This window comes from Falco cherrug, chromosome 2 (assembly GCF_023634085.1).
Source record: "Falco cherrug isolate bFalChe1 chromosome 2, bFalChe1.pri, whole genome shotgun sequence".
Taxonomy (NCBI): domain Eukaryota; kingdom Metazoa; phylum Chordata; class Aves; order Falconiformes; family Falconidae; genus Falco; species Falco cherrug.
This window is the reverse complement of record NC_073698.1, coordinates 117347353-117370830: the sequence shown is the minus strand read 5'-3', so window position 1 is coordinate 117370830 and position 23478 is coordinate 117347353. Positions and strand designations below refer to the sequence as shown.

The window sequence follows — 23478 nt, the reverse complement described above, 5'->3', positions numbered from 1 at the left end:
ATTTGTGACAAGTTTAAGGTCTAACAAATCTCCTTACATGTGTGCCATAAGGGAAAGAAAGAAGGGCAGAGCACAGTCTGTAAAGGACAGGGATGTCTGTTACAGATACTTTCCAAAGCCTACTCTACAAAAGCTTGATTTCCTATCCCTCCAAGCCCCCAAGGCAACACAGTCCTTGATTAAAAAAGGGCAAAAATTTAATTGCTCTTTCTCTCGCATTCTTAGCACAGTAATTTGTTTTTCCAGTAGCTGCACAGGGTCAGGGATGGGGGCTTTATGCTGTGCCTCCCCCCCATCAGGCAGACGTGGGGCTGAGGCGCAGGCATGACAAAAGCTGCTGTCCCACCGCTTTAATGGGTTATTTTATGTAGTATGTTAAAAGGGGCTAGTACTCCAAAGTCTTTCTCGAAATGACTACTTTGGAGAGACCTACTCCCCAAGCTAAACCTCCCGGCACCCTGCCCTGCCTTGGGATTTTATGCAGCCACATGTCTGCCCTTGGTTTTTATTCAGCCAAATGTTTGTTTACAGAGGGGCAGATTAAATGTACGATGAAAGAGAACTGATGTAGCAGAACAGCCTAAGATATTCAGAACAAGTCCAGTCTGCCTCTTCAAGCACCAATTTTGTCCTATTTTAAGTTCTTAAGTGGGATTTGAGGTTTTCTTGGAACTACTTAAGGGTACTTTGAGCAATTTTCTTTTTGATTACCTATAACTATTACCCCTCTCTTTTTGCAGTGTTATGCTACCTTCCCTCCCTCTGGCCGAAGACCCCAACCCTCCTCCTTTCCCCCCACTTCTTACTCTAAGGGAAAATTAAAATGAAATTTCATCTTGCCTGTCACTGGGCTTTCCTCCAAAAAAAGGCTTAACTGTGACTTTAGAGAGGCCTGATGCAAAACATTAGTTTCTCTTTAATGCACAATGTAGCTTTTTGAAGTGCTCTGGGATACGTGAGAGCTTCTAGATGTCACACAGCTGACGTACGGGTGTTTCACCTGCTCTGATGATGGCCAGTGGTACCTCAAAGGTGGTGTGCTCAGTGGTCTCTTACACGGGGACTTCTCCTGAAGCAGGAGTAGTGTACATGAGCAAACAGCAGAGCTCCTAGAGCTGCAACCGTTTCTAAGGGGGTGTTTTTTTGAGAAATAAGACCTGCCATCGTGTGGTTCTGCTCACGTAAAGTGACTTTGAAGGTGGCGGTGAAGGTTTTCCCGGGTGCTCCTGGGCTGTGTGCCAGTGCAGCCCTTTCCAAACCTGGGTGAGTGGCCGAGAGAAAAAAAAAACAAACAACAACATTTTTTTAATCCAGCAGTTGACTAAGATGTTTTGTTTGGAAACAGCTGGGAATGCAAATCCTTCCTTTGCTAATTCCACAGCTCACCTTCTGTAAGGGTCCTCCTTAGCAACATGATCCACTGCCCCAAGCAGTCGACCATATATTGAGCCCCAAGCAGCACTAATCCGTGCTGCTCCAGAGGCTTTCATATGCCTAGGGCAGGACCAAGGGGGTAGGGGTCGGGGTAGCAGATCACAGAATGGCAGGGGCAAGGCAGCAAACAGATTGGGGGGAAAAGGAAAGCAAGAAGCATCGCAGTGAAGTTTGCCATGAGCAAGTAGATGGAACTTTCCAGTTCAGAGGAATTTCCTCTGGTTGCCTGTTTGTGGCCAGATAGAGCCTGGTATGTGCGGGACAGTCTACATGGGGATGTGGCTTGGTCAGCAGCCCAAAGCTGACCTGCCCAGGCATCCTCTCTCTTAGTTCAAAAAGGCAAGAACCTGTGAGTTTTTGTCATGGGGGTAATTCAAGGTGGCTAAGTAAAACCAAGCAGGAAGAAAATCAGAAAGAAAAAGGACAGATGTTAAACAAACCTTCCCGTGCTTACTTCATCTTTCCCGGGAGACTTCATGATGCCAATTTTCAGCCCATCCAGTTACAGTGATCTCGGCAGGGCCCTCAGTGGTTCTTAGGGGTTCGGCTTGACTCCTCCCAACGGTGCTGCCAGCTCCAGAACCCCCTTGCAGAGGGGTCTTGCCATGCCCTCCACCATGGCACTACTTCTTCCCTCTCCATGCTCAGCTGCTCCTCAAGGAGAGGCACAATCACCTTTTGCCTCCTGAAGGGAGAATGTAATGTGTGGGCACATGTGACCAATACATCCGATAACTGGGGTTTCATGGATAGGTTTACTTGATCATCTCTCTTGTTCCTTTTCCTCAAGAGAAGGAGTCCATCCAGGCTCAAATGTTGGCTTCCTTTTGGGGCCAAAAGCAAGCAGTCATCGTGTGTGAACATTGCCAGAGACACAACTGTGCAGCGTCAGTGCAATTCCAAACGTTCATTGCTGCGGGCATTTCGGGCGAGCGGGAGTCAGATTCAAATACTCACAGAGTTCAAGATCTGATCCGTTTATTGTACAAACCAGGTAGACTTTTATAAGGCATTCTATAAGCGTGCAATAATGTGGTTGGCTATTTTACAAGCGTATAATAATATGATTGGTTAACAATTGTTTACTGGGAAGATTTCTGTTTCTGCTTGTTCTGGCATGTAGGCTCCTTTCTGCGGTTTCCCAGCTCCTCTTATCACGTCCCGTTGGCCTTGGTTTTGAGCAAACATCTGCAATTTGCTCCTTTTTCTTCATCCCACTGTTCTGGCCGTAACCTCGTCTTATTTCTTCAGTATTTTTCCACTTGCTTCAGAGTTCGGTATAATCATTCAATACAGCAAGAGCCCCAACAGTTCATGGCTGGTGCAAATATATTCCTCATAACCCTTTGAAAATATCTCAGGAGGAAGGTGTTTGGTCCTAGCTTAGGATCTGCTGTATTAAAAATTAAAAAAGAGGGATAGGCGCTAGCCAGTTTCCTGCGCCAGTAACGTCCAGTTACTCACTGTTCTGGAGTAACTGGATACCTTTAAATGCACTTATGCTGCAGCATTATCCTTTTTTTCAGTATCCAGCTATATTTTTTTCTACTTTACGCATTTTTTTACTAAAGGATTAATTCATTTTACATATCTGGTGACAGAATTCATGTGCAATCTAGAAGAAATGGGAAGATGGTTTCCCCAGGCTAGTCCTCATTCTGCCTCATGGTGTCGTTCAAAGTAGCTGCGTTTTCTTTCCATGCCATAACTTGTTGCAGCACTAATTACATTTTTGCTGTAAGAGCTGGGGTCGCCAATACAGAGTGATTGTGGTGTTGCTTTACCTTGACTGAGAAGTGGTGACTTTTGTTTGCTGCCACGGTGGTCTGGATTTATGCCAGAGGCATAGAGCAAATTAAATATTATATATTTCCCATATAACACTGGCTAATTTGGATCCAAAGTAATTGCTTTTAGAGTAATTGATTTATATCTATAGACAATACTTCTGTGTGTCTTTTCTTGTTTTAATTATCTAATGATCTCATTGTGCAAGCCATACAGGATAAAGGCTTCATGTTTATTTCATTTTGCATGACAGAAAGTCAACAATTTGAAAAGCAGAGATTTGCAGACCAAATTAAGCGGGACCTTTAACCTGGCCATCAATTTGACCTCCACAACTCAACGCTCTCGTGACGTTTTCAGGTAGAAGCGTTATACATAAGAAACATCTTCTACTGTGCTGCAAGTAAGTACTCAATTCCCCCATTTTATATGTGATCATAGGATTTGCTTTTTGTCAAGGAATGACTTTGTATGTTATTTTATTAAGGAAAAACCAAGACTGAAAAAAGACTGCCTGGGGTTTTTTGGTTGCATTTTTCTTTCTTTCTCTCCCTGCCACCGCCCCCCAAGTAATACTATGATTTGATGTTGTTTGACTGTGCCTGTTTTTGAAGTTGATTATAGCGTTTGAGGACATAGGACGTAATCAGTTCTTAGCTAATTACTTTAGCTAGTTCATTACTAATTCACAATGCAACCTCTTCCAACATAGCAAGTTAGTATCTGTGCCATGCTGGTAACAGTGACGAATGAAGCAGAATGAGGAGCTACGGAAGGATGGGAGGTGATGGTACAGTTTTTTTCCATCATTGCTGGCTACAGGATCTGGCTGTGATGACAAATGGGAAAGCTGGAGGGTGGGAATCCGGCAGCAGATCAGTCACTGACCAGCAGTTACATCAGTTGGAAGACGAGAGGGAAAAGTGTTGATAATGCCTATGTGAAGACCAGAGTCAGAATGGAGACCGTAGGCATGTAGGAACAGAAGATGAGAGACAGGACAGCTGGGGTGGGAGAAGGGGTGAGGCTAATACCAAAACCTTCTATGAAATACATGAGCAGAAAGCAAATTGTGGTGGCAGTCTGCGCTATTAAGGATCGAAGAGGGTACGTACCCTCCAGCACCTTGTCAATAATCTTATCTGAAATAGCGAGAGTTTATCTCACTGTCTCGGAGTTCATTGGAATCACTATTTAACAAACATTTCAGGAGGGGATTGGCAAGGCATTTGCTGCCAGCAATATCCTAAGTAATCTTTCTTTTGCTGCTGCGAGAGGGGAATGAGAATAAAATGTTGAGAATTCTGTACCATTAGAGGATGTTTGTGGGTAAAATGAAGTATGGGGTTGTCAAAGGCACCGAATTTCATCACATTCCTGCAGATTATGTTTCTGCTAAGGAAGAATTCCGATACTAGTTCCTCCTTTCATGCCCCCCTCCCCAATATTTTTAGCTCTTTGCACAGAAAGAAAGATCCAAGCGTAGTTTACACCAGCATCGGACCTTCCACAGTGGCCCCGTGCAGCTTCCCAGAGATGCTGTATAGCCTTGCTGCTAGTTATTTTCTTTGGCCTTTTAAGTAGCAGCTTGTAAATAACTTTATGACACCTGAACTTCCTTCTCTATCCTATATAGTGTCCCTGCCTGATAATTGCAACCATATTGCCACCTATTTTATTGATGTGGAATTAGCTATAGCTTTTAGTTAGCATTATTATTAATTTGGTAAATGCTAAATTGTTCTGCTGTTTCCTATTGCTGTATATTGTGCGTATTGTTTTACAAGCTTTACAAACTGCTTCCATAACTGTAAAATCCATGAACCTTAGAGTCTGAAATAGAGTCACATAGTGCTTTAAAAAAAAGTTATGCTCGTTTTATAGTCATTTGTCAGGTAATCAATTTAAAGGTCTTCTATACTGCCCTTTCAATGTGTAGGTGTAATTCCTATAAGCATTAATAGGATTTACATTTCCTATTCACCGGAGACCATATTCTTTAATTTGCTTCTCACTCTTTCAATACAGACGTAACGGGAATCTGTTGTAGGGTAAAATACTATGGGATATGATATATTTACAAGTATTTTCAGTGGTTCATTTCATCAGCTTAGTCTTCAAATTTATTCTAGTCTGAGAAGCAAAACATAAAAGCATTGTTTTTATCACATATCTTTCCTGATAACATGGCACCCTCTCTAGGTTTTATTTCATAACTAATATATTTAGAGGACATAAATCTGACTCTCAGTATTGATTATCCACCCCGGGGAAAAAGACTTGGTGGATTAAAATTCTGACATGGGAAGCCAGGGTCGTTCCTGAGGGAGCTTCTGTCAGAGCAGCCACCCAGGCCAATTAGAAGATGGCAAATTAGGAGGAGGGATGGGGTGGGTGGCATCTGGAGGACGGTGAGCAAGCAAAGAGCCGCAAGGCAAACTCAGAAGCCCGTGGGCATACCGAAAACAAACCCCCAGCAGTTTTAAGAAGAAAAATTTCTGGAACACATTCTTGAAAATCCTGGATTAAAGAGATTGAATTTCCCCTTACAGCAAGTGGGTATGTTGTTCATGTCTCTGCTGTCTCGTGTTGGTGCTGAAATTGGTCCTGACATCTGGAGGCTACTGCATTATCCAGACTTTAATATTGAAAAAAAAAAAAAAAAAAAAAAGGCAAAGTAGTGTTCTTTTGTAGTGAGGAAGATCTTTTGTGTTTCAGCTGCACCTTTGCATAGGCAGGGCTTTCTTGCAGAAGATTGAGCTTTGGCAGATATTTGGGTATGGGTGTGTAGGAGAAAACAACAGTGAGCCTAGGTGCTACTAGAACTAGACAATGTTAAGGCTTCAGCAACTCCATCACGTACACAGTGCTAGTAACTGCAGAGCTTTCGACAGACTCCATTTAGTAAAATAAGCTTGCAAGGTTCATCAAAACCTACTGATAGAAAATCACCGAAAGTCAGAATATTTTTGTAATAAAACAATTCCACAGGCATTTTCAGGCACTTTTACTTGATATCATACATGGTTATTTAAGAGTAGCTTTCTTTTCTTTTGCTTCACAGAGAACAAAAAATGCGCATTTGTTAGCTAACTTTCCATCCTTGCCTCGGAGCTTGACTGATCATTTCTTTCATCAGAGGTCATCTGTGCTTCTAAAAATGAAACCTGTGTGGCCATTGTTTGTTCAGTTGTTGCATATTAGCTCCTCTGTGGTTAAAAAGATCTGAACAAATAAGAGGGCTTACCCTACATTATATTACCCTTTATTAGTAGGAAATTGAAGTCTAGAGATTATTATTAAGCCTCAGCCACTGAAGGCTACCCATACTCCGATACAGACCCCTCAGACTGACCCTTGATCGAGCTGCTTTAGGGGGATTTTACCCTTGTTACTAATTAAATAAACAGTTCTGATGGTGTTATTCTGCCTCATAGCCATTTCATGACATCAGCTCTCTGTGGCACCCACGGACAAAGAGAATCGGGTTCCTGCCGGAGCCGTGCCGCTGGATGAAGGAGCTGACGCGGGGCATCGGTGGCGCGCCTGCCCCGGCACGGTTCACACCGGGCTGTATCGAGTGTCAAAGGGCTTCTCATTGAAGTGTGGGGGGAATGAGGACAAGGTTTCCATTAACACAGAAACTCCGCGGATTTCGTTCTCCAAATGGAAGAAAGGAGATATAGTTTCTGCCTCAGTGTGCCAGAATATATAGAAGGAAATGGCCTGATGAGTCTGAGAGGCACAGGCATCAAAAAAGAGGGTGTCTGGGTAACTTCGGTGCCTCTCTGCTGCTTAACTTGGCTTTTTATTAAGAAAGTATCTTTACAAACACGTTTCATCACTTCAAGGTAGGCACAAGGTTAAGGTAAAGGACCCTTAAATTTTTGCAGTGCTTCAAATGGAAATTTCATTTTGAAGGAGTAATCTCTGTGCCAGTCTGACCTAAAAGTAAATAAATTCCAAGCAGAGTATTTATTTTTTTCTGGGGGAAAAAAAAAGTAATCTCTGCTTTAAACAGACATCGTTCACTAGAAAAAAAAATAGAGGTGGATCTGGGGTTTATTTTGTTTTTCTGATTTTTTCTGTGTGGAGGAAGCCCTGAGGTTTACACAGAGCTACGGTCAGATCAGAAGGTCCAGCCTGGATAACAGAAATTCTTGTCACTCAGGATGACATCAAGGATCACCCTATCACTCTGCTGTGGACCCCACTGCTTTCCAGTCCTGATTATGAGGAACATATGAGCAGGAGCCAGAAAAATAGATGTGTGTTTAATAAAAATAAATAATCAGTTCTTTTACCCAGCATTATTGGTTTTGGATTTCTACCTTTGGTACAATGTGCTCTTGGGGAAACCATATGGACAAGGGTCTTGGTTCTCCAGCCAGTGAAGACCTGACTTCAGCTTCAACATTCAAAAGAATAAAATCCACTAATTAAGAAGGAGCCATTATGTATTTTTGTTTGGTCATTTCACACATCAAAGCTTACAACTGAAGTGAAATGAATCTTGTTTGAATTAGAATATTTTCAAATTTTAAAAAATATCTGATTCCAGTGGTAAAATTTCTAGCAAAGAAAAAAATCTGCTTACAGTTGCTGACAAATTGTTCCCATTGCTAATTGTCCTCACCATGGAAAGAGCTGGTTGCACCTTAATTTTCCTTTCCTATACTTTTTTCTTGTATTAGGCACCATTAATAATTTTTCTCACCTTTTTTTTTTTTTTGTGTTGCAGAGTGTAAATTCCCTCTACAACCAAATTTTGGATCTTTATGTATGTATATGTAGCCTGTGGTAATCACTCCTTAGTAATTTCTAAATAGACCAAGCTACCTGGGTCTAACCAGTCCATTACCCATTCTCTTCTCTAAACCCTGTTTGCTGACGCCCTCATCCGCAGGGCACCCACCTGCCACATCATGCCGTGGCTCACGGGAAGGTACCACCGTGGCCCTGCAGGTTGTCACCCAGGGATTTTGACCCGGCGCTGGCTCAGCTGGTTGTCTGTCTGTCTTGTCTTTCCCATCTCTGTGTGAGTATCCATGTGGTCTCCCTGCCTGGATGTCGGCAGGGTCCAGCACCAGTGGTGCCCACCCCAGGGTACCCACTTCTGTAGTAACCCCCGGTACAAGAGGGAGCAGAGCCTCTTTGCCTGCTCTCCCGCTTCCAGAATCCACATTTTCATAACCTTTAAAATTACGGGATCACAAACTGTATTTTTCAAAGCAGCTGGCACCGCTTAGAAGTCGTAACGTTTTAAACTTCTCTGTGAAAGATGGATTTGTTGAAAAATTACTAACAATCTATAAATCTTTATAAAACCAGGATCAATTCTGAAGGAACTCTGTTTATTTTATTGCTCATCTGTGTCACGGTAGTTCTTGATGACACAGAAACCTGAAGTGCAAGACAAACATTGTTTGTCAAACCCTATAAATTGTCATTAGCAGTGCTTGGAAATTTTTCTTTGAAGTGCCTTCTACTAGAAAATGAAATCTTGTGGAAAGCCAAACATTTTGTAGAAAAGTTAGCTAAGATCAACATTTTATTTTTTTTCAGGAGAATGGCTAAAACAAGTAAACTTGAAGATTTCTATTTTGATAATTCTGTAATAATTCTCTTCTTTGACTTTTTGTTACCATTTATATAGCTTTATTAAAACTGTAAAATGTAGAAAGGAAATTTTAATTTCATAAGAGCTTTATATATATATACACACACACATATATAAAGCTTTATATATATATACATATAAAATATCTGCTCTAAATGCATTTTTATTTTTTTGTGTATGAGCTTCAGGTGTGAGGAAGGAAAAAAAAAGCCTCTTTCCTCCACATAATATATGGGGAAATTAAGGTTATACTTAAGGTCACAGGAAACCTACAGGTAAATTCATGATTAGCCCAGTTTTTACTCTGTTCTAGTTCCATTCTTAACTCAATTTACAACCTTCCCCTGGGAGTCGTTATACCTACACATCCTTTGAGGCAAAATTCCTTGTTTTCAATTTTTGTTTGGTTGTTCATCTGGGTTTTTTTCTCCCATGTTCTTCTAGGATAATAGTTTCTACAGAAGAACCAGCACTCATTCATTCATAATTACCAAACCACGGTATCTGAGATACTGCTGCAATGATTTTTCTGAGTATAAGTTGCCCTTTGAACAGCAACTGTCATAATTAGGTAATGATAAAGGTGATAAAAGGCATAAAAATACCTTCTCTAGAGGCATCACATTCTAACAAGGTTTATCAGTATATATTTTTCCTAGCTTAAAGTCGAGCACATAGATTATGTCAGAAGGGGACATAAATTCTTGCTGTGTGCTATACTGTGTCATAGTATAATGTCACACAGTTTATACTTGCATCACATAAATGTCAGACTCTGTCACAATGGAGAAAAAAAGTGGCCTCGTCCCAGGGCAGCCGGAACTGTTCTTTTTTTTCTCTTTTAATTTTCTCTCTTTTTTTTTTATTTTTGTCTTTTTTATTTTCTTTTTTTTTCTTTTTTTTTTCTTTTTTCTTTTCTTTTTTATTCTTTTTTTTTTCTTTTTTTATTATTTTTTATTCTTTTTTCTTCCTTTTTCCTTTCTGCTCTTTCCTCTTTCCTTCTTTCCTTTTTTCCTTTTCTTCCTTTTTCTTCCTTTTTTCTTACTTTTTTTCTTTCTTTTTTCCTTTTTTCCTTTTTTTTTTATTTCTTTCTTTTTATTACTTTTTTCTTTAGTGGAGAAGAACCCCACCTGCGCCGGGTGACCTTGCAGCCTCAGTGGAATGTGCATGTCGGACACATCCTGCATTCTGGTACTGTGAAAATCGGTGCCCTCTATGTAAATCCCTGCTTGAAGTACAGCTGTGCCGTGAGTTGATATAACTGATGAAATGTTGTGAAGCCAGGATGAATCATAACAAGGTACTTATAAGGGATGGGAAAGCGTAAATAAATCAAAGTAGAAATATTGAAACAATCTTTTAACCATAACATTTCAGAGAAAGCGAAAGAGGTGGGAAACACTGCTGGAATATATTTTCTGGGCATTCTATGTGTCAGTTGTTAAGCTGTCCTCCAAGAAATCCCCAGGTGGAAGCGTGCGCTCTTGGGGAGCGCTCGGCAGTGCTCTTGTGTCTCACATCAATGCTACATTAAAAAATTCAGTATAAAGTAAAATTTGCTGTACATCTCTTAAGAGAGGGAGAAGTCACTCTCCTTTTCCACAGACTTGCCTTAGGAATGGTAGCCACTTGAAAGCAGACTGAAACCTTTGTGTGTAATTACAGAGATTTTATTTAGTGCGGAGGAACAGATTGTTTGGCTTTGGAACTGGATTCCTCGATTTGGCCCAGTCTCTGATTCAGGAGGAAGCTCACTGCAGCTCTTCAAAAGTCTTCAATTCACAGGTTTGTCTTTAGATTAAGTCTTGCTCAACCGCTGCACTTCAGGAAGCGCAGGTTCTGGAACAAAATGGCTAGGCACAGAACTGCACATCTATAGCAGTTACTTGAATGCGCTGTTCCATTTGCTAGCATATCTCAAAAACGATGGTTCTAAGAATACAAGCTCCTATCTCCTCATGCTATGGTAGATCACCAAATGTCTTAAATTTCTCTTTTTAGCTTGTTTGAGAACTTATATTTAAATGTAGCAGAGAGACAGCATACCATAGAACTGTGCTATAAAAACAGGTGTTTGTTGGTTTATATACACGTAAAAATACATACTCATATATGTCACTAGGCTGCATGCAGTACGCAGTTAGAAGAGACATTTCAAGACTTTAACCTGTGTTTTCTCCTTATCCTTCTTTGGATAGTGGACTTTTGCTTTTATCTGTTTTATTGTGCAATGAAATTGGCTTTTGCCATCTGTTAATTTGAGTCAGTTCCCAGCTAAATCATTTGGGGAAAGAATTTGGATCTTCTCCTCTTAGGTGGTAGGAGAAGTTCAAAGAGAGCAATTGCACTGGTCGCGTTGGTGTTTGCTTCCCTGCAGGGCTGTCCCTACCATTTCTTCTTTATGGGAAGTTTTCAATGAGGCCATTACACCTTTTAAGCTCTTCAGAACAATGACGAAATGAAATTTTGTATTTTGTAGAGATGAAGAATAGGCTTTCCAGAGAAGCTGATTTAGGTTTCCTTTCCGAGATCAAATGCTGACTTTAATGCAAGAGGCTTAAAAATGCCGATGGATTTTATACCACATTTTCATTTGCTGAGGTGGGATGATTAACAAGAGACTTGAATAATGGGAGAGAGGAAAGATCTTATGTATATATGCTGTGCAAAACCTAAGAGTTACTTTGTGATCCTGAAGAAACCCATATGTTTTGAATTACTTTAGTTGCCCGTAACAGTTTGTACATTACTGGTTTCATTTATTTATTGTATTGGCCTTGGTGCATTAGTACCTCACAGACCTGTAGAGTAAGTGATGACTGACAGATGTTTTAAGGCCCTGATTCAAGAACATAATTTGGCTTGTGTTGATTCCTATTCAGGTGAAAGTCAAGGAAGTTAAAGCACTGCCATGGATGGAGTGAGGCATGTACTTAAATGCCTTCATGAATCATGGTCTAAATAATACTCCCTCAAGGTAAACCAAATACATTCCTCATTCTTTTAGCAGTGAAAAAGGTAGATCCTTAGGCTTTGTCATCCTGTTTCTGAGTGACTTTGATTCGTACCAAAAAACCTTCCTGAAAATTATCACCACTGGAAAGAGGACGAAGCCAGAATTGGTAGCAGGCCTTTGAGCAGTCCTAAACAAAACACAAGCGGGAGCATTAAAATGGAATGGCTTTCCTAATGAAGTTGCTATGGAAATGTCAATAAGCAGGGATGCAAATTAAATGATCTCGTTGGCACTTTTTCTTTCTGTTGTTCTTCCCTAGCTGCCTATGGGAAGGAATATATTCAGGACGTCTTAATGTTGCGCCAGTGTCTGTCACTCGGCTGTCTTATAAAATGGCAATTAGATCAGTAGGTCTGCCACGGAAGGGGCAATTTGCTCCTGTTCTTAAAGCGAGAGATGGAAAAACAGCGGTAGCACTGGGAAGATACGCAGCAGCAGAAACCTCCCTGCCCGAGAACAAGCAGTGCTACGGGATGCTCGATAGCAATTCTCAGGTCTGGTCACACCACGGTGGCAGCCAGCCTTTATTTTGGCTTGCCAGCCATGCCCAGCCTGGAGTGTTTTAATTGCTGGCACTGGCTGCCCTTTTGTTTTTATGTATTCCCCCTCACAGTGTGCCTTCCATTATGGTTTGTTGGCAGCTCTGAAATACCGGGGGTTCCGACAGTGATTGCTTTCATAAGAGTCATGAGAGAGTGCACCTTTAATATTATCTGCACCGTAGGTAGAAAGCAGGAGTTATCCTTGGCGGCATGCCAGTGAATGGAAAGTGACATTTTAAATGGACACTACTGGTGCCTCAAGCAGATGAAATTAAAGGCAGGCTGTGGCAGCTAATGAAAGGCTGGTATGGGAAATGTCCGGGGCGAATGTGTTGTTTACAGGCAGGTATACCTAACTGGACGGGGATACGGCTGATTGCAAGTCACAGCGGGGACAGGGAGCTGCCGCGTGATGCCTGCAGCTCTCCCGGGATGGTGTTAGTTAGTCCTTGTGTGGAGGTTCGTGGGCTGAGCAACAGCATCTGAAGTGCCATCAGTGGTGGCTGGGGAATCTTTGGCCGAGAAAGAAAATTTTGCTGCTAAATGTGGGGAAAACAGCCTCTCGCGGCTCATTTCCAGATGTTAATGAAAGAAAAAGAAAAAAAATAAAAGGTACAAACATACAGAGACCAAAGTTTAAAACCAGATAAAATTGACCTGACATGTTACCTTCATTAAAAAGGTTTTTAAAAAAATAAATTCAAACACAAATCAGTCTTAAAACCATATAATAAGCTAAGGCTACTTAGCCACATTTACACGACTCATTATCACTTGTTAGTGACTGCTGAAAGTAATTTCTGGAAAAAAAATGTGTGTAAAAGCATTAAGGAATCTGCATGGGCATTTTATCAAGGACCGTGTGCTGAGCTCCGCTTCCTGGGCAGTGAGTGGGGCTTGAAGCGCTGGCCTCGTGTGACCATGAATTGGATGAAATCGAGTCCACAGGAATGCAGCACCTCATTCAGCAATGTCCTGGCTAGCACAGTCAGTTTTTAACACAGCTATTTTTACGGACATTCAATAAAATTTGATTTTGAGAACGGTAATAAAATTTCAATGTCAAAATTTGATATAAAACTTTTCTTTTTTGCTATGGGCCTTCTGCATTTATTTCTCAAAATTCTCAAGGATGTAAATAATTTTGGTTTTTTGAGCATGTTTTCTTTTATACACAATCATGGGTCAGTGTAGGCAAGAATTAAGGGCAGGATTTTCAAAAATTTCAAGACCAAGCTTTCAACACACAGGTCCAAGCTGGACCTGCAAAGGTATTTACAAAATGTTAGGAATGAAGACTAGGTGTGTTCTGGCATTTTTTAATGCTAAAATAAATGCCATCACACTGTTCTCAAGTTTTCCAAAACTTAGGATGTTGCAAGTTAAAATCTGACCTGCCCATGAATATTTGGGAGGTGTATGTGTACGCATTTGCTTATGCATATATATACCTAAAATGTATTAATGAACTTTTTGTTCTCAGTAGGAAAATACAAAATAGTTTTAGGTGCACAGCTTTGCTATTTCTTGATGGGAGTGGATTAAGCCAGGTAGTTGATTCAGCAGTGATGTTTTTGTTGGCATAAGGCTGATTCTTCCTTTGTGGAGCTGCAGGATCAGCAGATGTTAAACTGCTGGGATTCTGTGAGCTCCTAAAAAAAATATTGCTTAGAGAAAACCCATACCCATGGCATCCTAAGAATCCTGCATGGCCATATTTACCATCAGTTCACGTTTTGAATTTTAACACACTAATGACAACTTTAGGAAGCCACAAAAAAAGAGGCAGCAGTGTTAAAAGCCTGTGAAATACAGCTCTCACTGACAGAGATGATTGTTCCAAGCCATGATGTGAAAGGAATTGCAGGTATGTTCTCATTTTCAAGTGGCTTCATTCTTCTCAACAGAGGCCTTTTGCTACTGAATAATTTAAGATCACGTTGTTTGTTGTGATTGAACAGAGTTCAAATTTAGAAACCAGGAGGCTAACAAAAAAAATGAGAAACTGGGACTTCAGAACGCATAAGGATTTGAGACTGCGATGAGTTCTTCATCCTGCCCTTTTCCTTGGCTTGTGAGCCTCACGAGCACGGCTGGCACTCGAGGAAGGCGCTGCTAATGCTGATTGAGATATGTTGGCCTTACAGCTGGCTGCCTCTGCAAAGGCAAGACACTGAGACTGGTAGTCTCTGCGTGCTGTTTATCTGGGGCACTGAGAAGAAAATCCCTTCTTGATTTCCTGCAACCTCATCCTTCCTCCTCCAGAAGCACGGGAAGGCAGCTCGGTCCCGGAGGGAAACGCCAAACGCCAGGCTGATTTCTGAGCTGGCTGCCTGCCAGCGGCAAAGAGACAGATGGGGAAGAGGCAGAGAGCGGAGGGTGCTGCCCTGCGGCTGCTGCAAAGGGGAGAGAATCCCCACTCTTTGGGAAGGGAAGGCTGTAGGAGAAGGTTTAGGGGTGCGTTTGTGGGGGAAGCAGAGATGAGGTGGAGGGCCGGGTTTGCTCTTGGTGCGTGGTGGCCCCAGGGCGTAGGGCAAGATAAACCAGTAGATGCAAGAACTCACAGCTGGATTATCACCATATCTTAAAAACTGTGGATGCAGCAAGGCAGTAAAGGCATCCTAGACAAGGACTAGCATCCTTTGCAGGAGACTAGATTGAGACTCACACAAACGAGCTCTGTATTTGGGGCTCAGGGTGCAGTCATGGAGCAGAGCGACGCTCTGTGGTATGAGGTTTTGCCTCTGCCATACACAAACTGCTGAATTATTTTCAAATACAGATTTATTTCTGGGACTACTTTCTAATTAGTTGACATTTGTAACAGCGAACAGAAAGATTTAGCTCTAGCTTAAGGCAAACAGCAATCTTCCTGATGCGTGGCTTGGGATTTGGGAGCCATGTAGGGTGATGAGGTACCACCAATCTACAGTATTTCAGAAAATACAGAGGCTGATGCAAAAATCTGAATGCAGACATTTCCACTGGTACAAAAATGGACTTGCATTTACTGAAAAATTGCAACTTACACTGGAAATTGCCAAAGGTATGTACGAGTACAAACCGTTTTGCGGTAGCATAGCTATCCAAACTGAAATTTGTAATGGATTAGCTACATTTCTTAAGGATGTAGAGGACCAAAGGCAACAGAATAGTGTGGAAAGTTGGCAGATTGAAAAGTTACTCTTAGCAGAAAAATTGTTAGAATTGAGCTCTGTGTAACTAGAGGACAAGAAACACATACGACGAACAGAAGACATAAATTTGTTTTCAGGCAAACCAAGTAAAAGCTGCTTTCCTTTGCTTTCTTTGTACAGAAACCAGAGATGCTTTCTTAGCATAAATAGCAAATTGAAAGTATGCATGTGTATTTACAGACTGAAAAGACTTATGTTTCTATTCTAAGTGTATAAAGTGCTTGAGGTTGGAAGTTGCAGTTAGCAAACGTCTGTGAGTAGAAGGGGAGCAGGAGAGTAATTACCTGGGAAAAGTAACTTGAACCATCTACTCGGAGCACTTGAATTGCATTTCCTGTATTTTCCAGATGTCTGTCTTGCCTTGTACATGTTCACTTCTTCCTAAATCAGAAATAATTTAATTCAGCGAGGCTGTGTGTTTTTTGATGACCAAATCCATATTTAAAAGAAGAAAAAGAAAAAAAACCCCACACCAATCCACAAACCACCCTCTCTGAAAACAAAACCTTAAGTAATTCCAACTCATAAGCAAGTAGAAATGTTATCTGGATTAAATCAGGGCAGCACAATAAGCCTGCACTCCTGGCTTCCAACAACGTCTATCAGCTGTAGGAACATGATCAAATAGGAACATCCACTCAATGGCTCTAGAAAGAGCAGATCATAATTTCAGAAGCTCCGAAGGACCCTGAAGTAGCCGTACCTACTTGTACTTGTAGGACAGGGAAGATCTGAGGACACTTTGTGCCTCGTGCATTACAGACTCCGCATCCAGCCGATGTCAGTCTGCGGGATAAGGGTAGGGGTGGGAAAGAGGAGCAAGGATCTTCCCATTTAAGAAATGACAAAACAAGAGAGCTAATAGCTCCCAGAGAGACGTGCATCTTTGTGAGCTCCCGCAGCGTGCCTGCCTGTCTGCAAACACGGCGGTGTGTGTAGGCAGGCCTGTGGCAAGGAGGTGACCTGTTAGCGTACAATGGTAAGTGCAAAATTAGCTATTATAGAATAGATGCCAGTAATCATCTCCAAACAAGCCCCAAATAGGTCAGATTAAATTTCTCCTTATTTGTGATTCCACAGTGGTGTCTTAGATTCATGTGGAGTTTCTCTACTTACGTGACTGGAGGAGACCCAAGGAGAATGTCAGTCATAGCCTGATTAGCATGAATTCCTTAAACTAAGGCTTCATCGTTGACAACTGTGAAATAAACTTATTCTTCCAAGAGTAACCAGAGGACAGGTACCTATAGATGTCATCCATCACCTTCAGATCTACTGACTTACTCACAACCTGCCTTCATAGACTCACTTTGTATTCCTTGACCTTGCTTAGGTTTTGTGGGGGTTTTGTGGCGGTTTTTTTTGGTTTAGGTTTTTTTGGTTTTTTTTTTTTGTTTGTTTGTTTTTAGTTTTTTTTTTTTTTTTTTTTTAAGGGTTTGAACTCTGCTGCACAAATTCTGGCCTGAATAAGAATTTTCTTCTCTTTACAGGAAGCTGTGGAGACCTAACAGTCGAGATGAAAACTTCAGCCAGATGTGTAGTTTGTGTTAAATTTTTTTTTTTTAAAAAGGCAATGACAATAAGGAGTGCTGATGAATTTACAAGACTTCCTTAAACCCTTGGCTGTGGCATCAACTTTTTCGCTTGCTCTGACTAGGCAGCAGCTTTCCTTGAAAGCTGAAAAGGGCCAAACTAAGAATGCAAGAAGGAAAAGAACGCTGAAAACAAGGAGGTTTGTGAAACAGGAAGCAGGGTATCTCACAATATTACTCCCTTTCTCCTTGGGACCACTGATTTCATGAAATTTTGAAGCAAGGGCAGCCACCTTCATCCTCAGTCTGAGTAAACATCTGCTAATCATCTAATCTCAAGGTAGGACTTTGCTGCCATTTTTGCAGATGGGAAACATTTAGACAGCATTGTACAAGACTAACTAGTTTGTAGGGTTTGCTTACCTGGTATTCAGTGACTCGAGTTGCATTTTGGACTGTCTTTCATTAATTTAAAGAGCACTAGGAACTGCCGAAGTTCTGGTGACCCCCCTATCATCTGAAACATTGACATTTAAGGCACCCCAGAACAGTGAGGCTGTGGAAATTTGAGCTCGAGTGGTTAATTTAAACCTCCACATCGAGTAGGAGCCAGGAATGGAATCACAGTTCTGGGATTTTCAGATTTTGGCTGGTTCCTGCCCAAGCCCATCGAGCTGTTGCTGATGCTCTGTCCGGCCACGTGTGCTCATCTGAATTTCAGAAATTCTTTATTACCTTGATATAATAAATGCACGTTCAGTAGTAAAATTATTTATTAACAGTAAGGTTGGGACCTGAAGGGCCCTGCACCAGCACGCAGGGAAACCCAAGCTCTGTCAGCTATCCGGAGGGCTGGCTCATATGTTGGTTACCGACATAGCATCTCCCCAGGTATGTAAATGGGACTTGTAAAGTTTGTAAAAATTGTAAAAAGCAATTTTAACTATTTTTGAACAGTAAACTGCTGCCTTTGCAAATGTTCATTTTGCCTACATGCCATGTAATTCTTGCCGAAGCCCCATGCTTTTTAGTTTATTTCACCTCTCAACCCCTCTGCTACTTTACACACCGCCAGAAGAAGCCTGGATAGGAACGGACGCATCCATCGGAAAATGGAAATAAGCATCTGTACACAATCATATCCCGCAGCAATGTGAATACAAGACACTTGAGTCTTATACAAAGCCGTGAATGTTACATGCCAAATTTGTTGCAGGTGTAAGCAGAAGCTAGAAAATATTGAAAGACAGAGAAAAGAGGGTTAAAACGGGCATACAAACATTTATGAAGAAAAGAATAATTCTGGGCAAGTTCCTTAATATTAAATGTGTTACGGCTCTTTTTTTTGTGTATGTGTGTGTCTGCTTACGAAATATTTTGCAGCCAATAATTATTTAATAGAAAAGTAACACAACAACAGATGGATCAGATGCCTCCAATAATATAGGTTTTATCCAGATGTAATTTTTAAAAATGCTTATTTGCAGGCATGAAAAGTTCAGTGGACCCATTTTTAGAGATGTTAGTTTCTTAGCATAGTCCAGATTGCTATGAGTTGTGAGACGGGGTAACTTGACCCCTCTCCCTGTAGATTTTGTTTTGGTTTATCATACAATGTATGCTATATATAATTTTCTATACCTTAAAAATCATTCCATAGAAGATACACTGGCTTTAATGGAGAGAAAATTTAATATTTGTATCTGCAGCCTTCCTAAATGACTTGTCTTCTTTTTTTTTTTTTTTTTTAAATTTAATTTCATTTTAAAATTACCTTTACATGGACCTTAAGCCAATGAAATCAAAACTGAGAAAAACAAGAGGTTTCCCTCCACCTTTTTTTTTTAATTAGACATTTCTGGTTTTGATGAAGGCAATATTAAAGAGAGCTGAGCATCAACCAAAAGTGAATTAGTTTGACTGTCGTATCAGGTCCTTATCCTCTAGTTAGCTTTTTGTTACAGACTTGGACATGTAAACTGGATGATGAAAGCTCTCGAAAAGCTTAGAATGAAACACCATTTGTATGTAGAAATGGTAAAAAGTAGTTTCAGTCATTTTTATCTTTAATAGAGATATTGGCTAGCACTTTCTTAAAAAAAACCAAACCAAAACAAGCACCCTATTTTGGAAGAGAGATCTACTTTTCCCATGGGAAAAGTTAAATATTTTGCCTAGCAGTTGAACATGGTATGGCTTGTGTCCAAAAACCTGTTAATTTTTTAATGCCTGGTGGGATTTGTATTTTGGTACTTCATGAATTCCTCTTCCTCTCTGGATCAGGCTTCCCATGTCACTTCACAGCTCAGCAAGGCGGGAGGTGACTTGGGCGCAGCCTGGGAAATACTGTCTGACCTTGAAGTCAAACATTGAAAGGAAAACGGAAACTCTTCCAACTCTGATTTCTATAAATTGCCATGCTGGTGTTCACTAAACAGAGTTTGAGATATTGTTGTTTCCATCAAAATGCCAACACTAGGGCATGAGATCTTAATATTAGACATTTAGGTGTTATTGGGGTTTTTTTGGTGGTTGTTTTTTTTTTTTTTCCATATATGTGGCTATAAGATGGAAGCAGTTAGGGGAAAACAAGAATGGGCTGTCCTGGCACATTGACTTTGCCCTTCAGTTTGGAGCTTGTAAAAGTGACCAGAACAAGTTAAAAGATTATTCATATATTTGGGGGTGTAGCCTGTGTCACCTGAGTCAAGTCTAATCTTGGGAAACTTGTACCTTTATTGTTGACAAAATTTCAGTGTTCTGAAACCGCAGTTAAATCTGCATCTGGAATGTCTACATACTTCTGGAATCCCTGGAATCCTTAGTCTGATCTAAAAGATGAAAGTGGGAAAGGGTGGGGATGGCTGGTTTACCCTCATTAGTTCTTTGTGCAAGGTCCACCTAAGAGGATGGAGCATATTGTTGTCTCAGCAAAATATTTAATGTTATTGTGGCTTTGGAAGAGCAGATATTTCATGCTTTTGCCTGTATATCAAACTCACCAAAAATGTACATTTTCTGGCACTTGAAACTAATTTGCATCTATAATATTAGGCACAGTTGCCTCCATCCAAGGCTCCTTTCAGAAAATTTGTGTCTAAACTAAAAAAGGCTAATGCTTCTTTTTACCTGTCCCCTCTCTTAACAGCCCCAAGAGGACTGGCCCGTGTGGTGGGTAAGCCTGAACAGCTTGATGGAGTTGTACAAGTGTAGGCTTCACTGCTTTGATCTCGGGTGTAACCTTCTTCATTTTTCTTTCGGAAGCACACTTTGTAGCTGCCTGCGGGTGTGTGGGCACACAAATACACGTATCTGCTTTCAAGCAGTTCATCTTAAAGATGTAAGTTTGAATCAGGGTGTGTACACAAGTGACACAGCAAATTCACTGTGTCATCGAGATACTTAGTGGCATTATAGAATTATGCTTTCTTAAGAACATTATCTTTCCATGGGATGCTCTTGGTGAGATAGTTTCCCTTATTCACAGCAGAGTCAATTAACACGAAGCGTCCGTGTAACAGACCATTGCATCTAATGCCACAGTAAGCACCCACATGCTTGTATTTCCACTTACTCACATACATATTACTGTAGAAGAATATTATTAAATAACAGTATTGGGGACTGAATAAATTAAAAATGTTAGTATTTGACTGTTGTGTAGCCTATCATAACCCAACACAGCATATATTTTCTTACAGCCTTCAATTTTATGAGTACATACCGTTTTAGCTTCCTCTTACCTTACTTTGGGCTACAGATGCCTGATGTGCAGCAGTATTTGCCCTCTCCTCGGTGTTCTGTGTGTAGGTAATATCACGCCTCCTTTACAAGGTAATCTTCAGACCTTGCTGTGCCAACAGAATGACTGATTTCCTCACCAGCTTTTCGGCCTGGCATTTTTTTAGGCAGTCACTCCAGGTTCTAGAATCTCCAAACGGTAATTCAATTAAGCATGGGAAAATATTCATTAATGCTGGGGTTTTGATACTTAGTACTTTCTACGGGATGCAGAGTAATTTACACATCACATTATGGAAAAGCATCTCCCACTCTGTGCAGCGAAGCTTAAAGACTCAGAAACTTTTCACACTAGATCACAGGAATTTGGCACATGAAGACTACAGAAACAAATCATCACTTGTGCAAGGTGAAGCAAGACTTCCAGGAGGGGCAGCAAACTTTTTCTTTTTTCACTCGCTTTCACCTTCCTGTTTCAATTCCTTTAACATTCATGCCACCGACCCCTTTAGAAATTACAAGAAGAGTTACTAAAAAGTTTTATTTTTCTTCATTTTCAATATGTCTGAATGTGCACCTGTAATGACATTCTTTTGGCATATCATAGTTTCAAGGCTTTTAATACTTCAGACTAACTCCCTGGAGATCTCCTTGCAGCATGTGTTGACTTCTGTTCTCATTTGGGCATGAGAGTGGTTGCTACCTTCTGAGTGAACCAGCACTAGAGGGGAGAAGGGGGTGAGCTCTTTGTAGGCATTTCACTTGAGTTCCTTGACAGCAGAAGTGTAACACCACTCCGTCTACAGTTTAGACCCAGCACAAAGCTCAGGAGTTTAGAGCTACAGCTGATAGGAGAAGCCATGCTCAGCATCCCTTAGCTCCAGGAGACTGACCCGTAAAAGTCTAGCAGTACTAAGCACAAATGTTCTTTGGCTCTTGGTTGCTTTTGGTGTTTTTCCCCTCAAAGTCTTCTCTCTCTCTTGATCTACTGGTGTTTTGCAGAAATGAGGAAAGGAACATCCCTGACACAAGGGTTGTCTGTGCGCGCTTAGAGGTGCCTGGTCTGACTGGCCACCAGAGGCTCCCAGCTGGAGCGCTGCATGGGACAAGGTACTTCCCAAAAGGTGCTTCCCTGGGTTCGCTTGGCTGGAAACAAACCAGAGCAGGTGAGGGAGGGGCGCAGGGGAAGCGAATATAAGTAGATAATTTACATGAGAGTTTTAGTCAAAGTAGCTGAAGTTTTTGCAAACGCGCAATTGACCGAAAACAGTAGATTGTAATTCAATATTGAATTGGATAACTTACCAGTTAGTAGGACAGAACACCTGTCCTGAAACTGTCGAGTGTTGTCTAGGTTTTTAAAACCTCCCTTTCTATCAGCAGACAGAGCAATTTTTCATGAACAAAACCCACTGGCGAGTTTTGGAAGCTCCCAGATCTATTTTTGCTTGTTTCCTGATGGGGCTTGTGTGCTGATCAGTGCTATTGTCATGTGTGCTGCATGTGAATATAATGCAATGAGAATATTTTTCTATGGACATGATACATGTGTGTTTATATATGAATGCACATATACACACAAATATAGTTGTATTTATGATCATAAATAATTTCCTTCAAGAATAGATGCTCTTCTGCTGTTCTGTATCTCAGCGTTTCCACACTTAAGAGTACCATAATTTGAAAAAAATTGCAACTGTCACAACTCTGCTGCAGTAATGGTTTTTAAGAACCAGCTTAATAAAAACATCAGGCCTCTCTGTTCCAAACAATTTTATTACAGTTAACAACTCAGCCAGTTATCAAGTATGTTGTCACCAATACGCTTGCTCTCTCTGTGAATGATGACACGAGTGAGTTTTGGATTTCTGTAGCATCTTACAGTCACACAGCTGTGCAGCAGCCTTTCTCGAAGGAACAAAACCACATGGGAAGGAACTGTAGCTAAATTAAAAAGTTATTTTTTGCAAAAGCTGTTTTGTAATGATAGGGTTCCACAGGCATCAAATTAGTTTACTTGCATTAATTTACATGAAAAATATGCAAAGTCCACTTTCTGGGCTTTGGTTGTATGGCTCTTTATTTTTCTAAACTAAATATGGAATTTTTAATAACTCTGTGAGTTCCTTCCAGGAATCAGCTCTGGCCTTCACCTCTCCAATGCTTACTCCATTCCTCGTGTTTGCATGGGTAGCTTACCGTGAATGACCTCCTTCATGTAAATACTTCCATATCTGGAATTCATAGAAACCTTTGTTTGCCTTGTGTCTAATTCTTAAATATACCAAAGTGTGTTCACATGTGATTTGTAGTCTTTCAATTAATTCTTTTTTCTTTTAAAAGTATGAAAGTGTTGGCTACACTTTGCCCACTAGTAAATCTCTGCTTAAACTGTACTGCATTCTTATTGCTATTTTTTTCAAGAAGATGCCAGAGCAGTGTTCTCTGCCCCGCAGCTGAGTGTGGTGCTGGCTGTTATGTTAGTCAGCTTTCAATGACATGCTTCAGTTTTCCTCCGCTTTTCTAAATGCCCGATATTTCAGGAATGAGTTGGTTTAGAAACTGAAGCCAAGAAATCTTGAACTAGGAATCATGACTTTTGAGTAAT

The 23478-nt window shown here is 40.8% G+C and overlaps 1 long non-coding RNA gene across 1 annotated transcript; it reads left to right on the top strand.

The window, feature by feature from the left end:
- The first annotated feature begins 16435 nt into the window (after positions 1-16435).
- On the top strand, positions 16436-22117 carry LOC114017614 (uncharacterized). The gene is made up of 4 exons (XR_003562770.2): positions 16436-16837; positions 17088-17469; positions 20278-20469; positions 21873-22117. It is a non-coding gene; the product is annotated as an uncharacterized LOC114017614 (long non-coding RNA).
- The last annotated feature ends 1361 nt before the right edge of the window (positions 22118-23478 follow it).